Raw genomic sequence first — 6782 nt, 5'->3', positions numbered from 1 at the left:
CACACACACACACACACACTGTTCTTTATACAGAGGCTTTTAGCTAGGATGACACAGCAGGGGATGAGGGCGAGTGGATATTTGATTGATTAATGGATTAATTATTTGATTCGTTGGCTGATTGGGAATGATTGATTGAGGTTGACTGATTTTCATTTAGGACCAGAATTTCCTAAAGGGAAACAAGACAGAATGAGAATAGTGATAAAGTGGTCCTTAATTATGATTTCACTTTTTTAACTTTAGTTAGTGTGTAATGTTGCTGCTTGATCATAAACAACATCTGCAAATTTACGACGTTTAAAGTTCAATGCAAAGGGAGATATTTTCTTTTACAGAAATCGCTTTTTAACGACTACAACAAATGGCTGGTAGGGACTACAAGGAGCTTCTTCCTGGGTTGGTGACATCACTAACCCTAAAATTTACATAAACCCCGCCCCCGAGAACACACAACAAAGGGGGTGAGGCCATGTTGGGCTGCTTTAGAGAAGAGGAAGAGTTGTTGTAGTAGAGTGTTGTTGACATGCCGTCATTTTACACCGGACTGCTTCACACATGACGGCACATGCTAGTCAATGAGTTGAATCAACTCCACAGCAACTACATAAATTTATCCACTAACCATTCAGAAACGTCCAGTTTCATTCTAAAAGTTGTAACTTCTTCCTGAGTCTCTCCATCAGTGTCGACTCCGGTTTGAACAATGTAAGGCTGAACACCGTTACTGACAATCCTCATTTTGGCTGCGTGAGATTCTCCAGCTTTGTTGTTGTTGAGCGACCGAAGCGTGAGCTGTTAAAGCTCCGCCCTCTTCTGGAAAGGGGGCCGGGAGCAGCTGCTCATTTGCATTTAAAGGGACACACACAAAAACGGCATGTTTTTGCTCACACCCAAATAGGGGCAAATTTGACAAGCTATAATAAATGATCTGTGGGGTATTTTGAGCTGAAACTTCACAGACACATTCTGGAGACACCAGAGACTTATATTACATCTTGTGAAAGGGGCATTATAGATCCCCTGTAAAGTTTTTATGTAACTTAGCCTGCTTTGCCATTCTTTTCACTCAGCACGAGTCTTGTTTTCATTCGGCTGCCCACAGGAATTGACTAGGGGTGGGCGGATCAATCTTGATATATTGGTACTTCCAACTGCATAATTATATTGAATTGAATGTGCATCATCAGAGCTAAAATTCACAAGTCAGAGCTAAAAGTCAGTGTCCCCTTCTGATGTTTATTTTTAAACTTTGAAGTGGAAAAAAATGAACAGTGTTAGCAAATAGTCGTGTATAATAGTTTTGTTGTCGTTGTTGTTGAATTTGAGGTCTCACAATTGGCTGTTTCTTTATTTGAATTGTGATAACGGCTATAAGTAAAGCTGGGGACACACTTAACGATTGTAAGGCTGATTATGAATGTAATTTGATTCTTACGACTGATCATGCCTAAACACGCAGAGTCAGAGCCAGTTGCGTTCAGTCGGCGATTACAGTCGGTGTGTAAGTATTTAAATCTGCTTCAGTCGAAGGAATCAGTCTTTGTGTGCTGAGCTCATGTCTAGGAATGTTTCAGCTAGTCCTTACGTGTGTCCCCGGCCTTAAGCAGACCAATCGCCAGTTCAGAATGCAAATATTACAATGATGTCATCGCAGTTGGTTACATTTTGAGTGCTGAACATTCTATCAATGTTAGTCAATAGGAAATTTTCTAACTTTAAGCTTGGTGAACTTGGTGACCACAATTTTTGTTTTTGAGTGAACTGCCCCTTTAAAGGGATAGTTCACCCTAAAATGCAAATTAAGTCATCATTTACTTACCCTGGTGTTGTTTTAATGCAGTATATCGTTCTTCTTTTTTGAACAACAAAAGAAGAAATTTAAAAAAAAAAAAATGTGCTTACACTTTTTCGCTTTTTCTTTAAAACACACTGTTAGCATATTTATATTACAGCTGGTGAGCGTGCTAATTTCATGTATGGCTTTAAAAAAGTGCATCACTTCAACAATAAACAGAGACATAAACTGAGATAAAACACAATATGAGTGTAACTGAAGTGAGCCTTAAAGTATGTTATAAATGATGCAGGATCATGGTGAATATACGCCAGGTACACAACTCACTCCAGCTACCGCGGGGATGAAAAATGACACATGACAGCATGATGTAGAGCAGTCATCATCAAATGTCCGCTGTAGTGTGGTACTGCATGTCCAAGGTGTGTGATTCTCTGCTTTTAAAACATACTAAGGACACACACACTCAGACACTTATGGAATTTGCGATTTTTTCCACCTGCCTGAACTCATCATTAGCACTACGGTAATTGTTGGGATCTTAGATAGCCACTCATTAAGGACGCAAACGATCCTGAATCCAATTAGAGATACATCTGCTCTCGTAAAATGTAACTCTCCCTTAAATTTATAAGTCCTCTTTATTTAAATTATGAATCCACACGTACGATTGGTGCAGATGTCATATCACATATATTTATTGAATTAATCTAAAACTATATTAAAGACTCATGATCAAAGATATATGTCATGATCAAAGATATATTTACAACAATACCTTCTGTTTAAGAGTATGACACTGTCTTTAAGCATATATATATATATATATATACACCGATCAGGCATAAACATTAGAGCACTGACAGGTGAAGTGAATAACACTGATCATCTCTTCATCACTGCACCCTGTTAGTGGGTGGATATATTAGGCAGCAAGTGAACATTTTGTCCTCAAAGGTGATGTGTTAGAAGCAGGAAAAAATGGGGCAAGCGTAAGGATTTGAGTGAGTTTGACAAGGACCAAATTGTGATGGCTAGACGACTGGGTCAGAGCATCTCCAAAACTGCAGCCTCTTGTAGGGTGCCCATGCTGACCCCTGTCCACCGCCGAAAGAGCCAACAGTGGACATGTGAGTATTTATAAATAATAGGTCAATATTTCCCCTACACTTACTCTTTTTACAGTTAGGTACCATGGAGTCGAAGCCTCTTCACAGCAGTTCTGTGTATTTATAAGCTGTATGCAGGTGCCGTACAAACACTTACCAAAACGTCCTATTATGCCAGAGCTCCAGATGTTCACACACCTCCCCCTGAGACTGCATGCTCATCTCATCTACATAATTATATATGTCACAAATTAGACTGACATTTGCATAAGACTACAACTCAATCAGGCTCGTGAGCTGTGCATTCCAGAAATATTAGGTGGTTAAATACAGGTTTTCTTGTGAACTAAAGATCCTTGCTAGTGCTTTAGAAAATAGAGGTTGAAATTCAAGGCTTAAAATAAGTTTAATCACTAGGTGGCGCTATTTCATCGCTCTGCGTCTCTGAAGGTGATGGGCATGCCTGGCTCAGCACAGCAGCGCCCATAATAGATGTTACATGTCACGGGGTCGTTTGTAGACGTATTACTGTGTACAATTTATCAACACGCACTGTCATTCTATCCGAGCAAGCCTACTGTCCCCACAGAAGCCCAACCAAACCACATTCCTTAAGGGAAATCAGACAAATGTCAAGCAGATATGTGTGTGTGTGTGTGTGGGAAGCACAACCTGATATATCGCTGAAATCACGGCCTGCCCACAGACTCCAGAGTCAAGCCAAAGAAAATCTGGCCGGTGAAGTTGGTCTGTAGGAGTGTTTAAGGATTTAGAGCAGTAATGTTGATGAGTGCGCTAACAGCAGGAAATGAGGGCGGCAGGGGAGAGAGGACCCAGTGGAGGGGAACACAATCTCCCACTGCCCGACAGATGACTTGCTGAGTATCGCCTCCTCATTACCATCTCTGTCTCTGTCAGGGTGTGTGTTTATGCGTGTAAAGGCCCGTTCACACCAACAACGAGAACCATAACATCGTGTCCTAACCAGATACAATGTGATAAGATTCCAGTGATAAACAATTATGGAAGGCCAAAAGGTTCAAAAACACATGAATTTTAACACGTCAACAACACTTAAAATATGTGTATTTCACGTGTTAAATGTGTGTTGTTTGCACATGAAAAATTAGTGCGTTAAAAATGCATATTCAACACATATTTAACGTGAAATACACGTTAAATATGCATAAAATACACATATTTTACATGTTGCTGACATTAAATTTCACGTGTTCCTTTTGACCTTTGACAAACAATTTGTCTGTCCACACCAGACGCAACGACTCAGAGGCACATTAAAGTCAATCAAAAACCACAGCCAATCAGAAGAGCGCGTGGGCGGGCTCTCTCAGCAAGCTCCCAGCACTCGCAACGAAATGGTTAAGTACATAATCAAATTCATGACTATTACACCATTTTAACATTATAAAAAATACATACAGAGTTACTGAAATAATCTTTGTCTTAGAATACTCTTGTCTGTTCACACTGAGTTGACAGTTTGAACGTTCTTGTTTCATATTATTAATTTTGAAGATCTGAGGTGAAGTGTCCATTGTTGCTTTCAGTACGGCTATATCTGGTTACGAGAACTATATTAGCATCCACACCAGCGGACGATTGTTCTTAACAGACACTGCAGTTTTGTGACAAATCGGGTCCCCCCTCAAAACTGGGTCTCCCCAAACTGTCAGTTAATTTAAAATACACATAGCTTACTATATAATGTGTAAGAAAACAAATTAGTCCATAACAAAACCAATTAAATGTAATTTATTACACTTGATTAACTTAATTAATAAATAATAATAACAACAACAATAATAATAATAGCCTATTAAGTGAATAATTGAACATCATTAATTAGTTTTATTCATAACTAAAATATATGGACATTTAACAGTGAATTTAACACATAATTACATTAAAGATGATTGTGAATACATGTAGGGTAAGTGCAAAAGCGTGTATAAACTAAGCTATCAGGCTAATCGGGTATCTGTATGCTATGCTAGTATAAATGTCATTATAGCGTAGTTGAAACAGCATTTATCATAACATAATTTTGTAGGAATTGTAATCAGGCGCTAAAGAGAGTACCTATTAAAAGCAATTTGAAACAATGGGATCGCTTGGGGTCCTAATTGGGGTATAATTTTATATATTTAGAACGATTTTTAGAGCTATATCTTCATCATATTTATTGTTATCGTTCTTGGTGTGAACAGGCCTTTAGTCCATAAACTAACCGTCAGCTCTTTTTAGGGTCTTGTTTTAATCAAAAGATTGGAATAATTAAGATTGTTATTTGAAAGACGTCTCATTTTCTCACCAAGGCTGCATTTATTTGATGAAAAATACCAGTGATATTGTAAAATATTATTAAAAATTATTACACGAAAGAAACTATACTTTATTTCTGTGATTTTTTTTTTTTTTTTTAAAGCTGAATTTTTAGCAGCCATTCCTTCAGTCTTCAGTGTGTCACATGAATTTGTTGATTTGCTGCTCATTTATCATCAACAATTAATACTGCACAAATCTTTTAAATTGTAATAGTAATTCACAATATTACTGTATTTTTCATCAAATAAGTGCAGCCTTGCTTCTAAAACACATTCCAAAATCTTAATTATTCCAAACTTTTGACTGCATTGCTGACTGACGGCCATATTGGCAGGCAGACACAACTCCCACAATCCATTGCATCCCATTAAGTGAAGCACACTTCAACATTGGTGAATCATGTAGCTTTTCGCTTGGTTACACGTTGTATTTTGTATATCATTGTGAAATAAAGTATAAGAGAGTGTGCAAATGTGGTCAGTTAGACGGGATGATTAATCTACGATTTTGTGGGATAATTTGCATAATCAATACTCAACCCATTCACTCAAATGAGAGAATCAATATCACTTTGGGAGCCAAAGCATACTGTTTAAAATGATTATTACACATTACGGGTCAAACAAAGCGTGATCATATAGAAGTATATAAATGGGAAAAGCCTGTGGTTGTTTCACAAGCTGAACCTCATTAAGACCTTTGTCATAATGGATTTCTTTCTTTGTGTGGGGGTCTAACTCTTCCAGTTGAGATCCGTACTTGCTCTGTCTTTTCCACGATGACTGTCTAATTCAATTAGAATTGTGTAGAGTGGCTCTGCAGTATTTCGGTCTGCTGATTTACTTTGCTATTCACAAGCAGCTTCGTTCTGTGAGCTCAAACTCTGAGAATGAGCCGATCCTAGAGGACAGTGTTATTGCTTGGAGGTTTCTTGGCTTCTCAGATATGTTTAATATCAGCTTTGTCTCACATGTTTCTACTAAAATTCCTTGGGGGAAATAAAAGTAGAAACAAGTGTAGGCAAACAGAGTATAGAGCTATAAAAGTAGTAGAGCGATATAATGAATATTATAGCTTAGATATTTTGCTCTAGGACAAATTTAATGAGGAGTTTATACTGAAAACTATGACTTTTGATTGCAGACTAATATTGTCACATCCGCCAGCTGGAGTGCCCATGATATCCACCAGAGGGCAATCCTCCCTGGTCCATTGTTCCATTTCAGGAACTACATTTCCCATAAACCTTTGCCTGGATTGTTCATGTGCTGATTACTTCCACCTGTTTGTCATTAGCTCATTTATGTTTGTCGATTTATACCCTGTGTGTTCTTTCATTCTTTGCGAAGTCTTGCATGTGTCTGAATTGCATTTCTGCACTCTAAAAAATCTTGGGTTATTTTTTCTACCCAAGTCCTGGGTTGAGACTTTTGGGTCTTTTTTGGGGGTTATTTTTCCAGTGTTTGGGTAGTTTTTGTGTTACCCAGATCCTGGGTACAACCCAAATTGCTTTCTTAACCGTATGTATT

The sequence above is a fragment of the Ctenopharyngodon idella genome, chromosome 2 (genome assembly GCF_019924925.1).
Source record: "Ctenopharyngodon idella isolate HZGC_01 chromosome 2, HZGC01, whole genome shotgun sequence".
NCBI classification, from domain to species: domain Eukaryota; kingdom Metazoa; phylum Chordata; class Actinopteri; order Cypriniformes; family Xenocyprididae; genus Ctenopharyngodon; species Ctenopharyngodon idella.
This window is presented reverse-complemented; position numbering follows the sequence as displayed.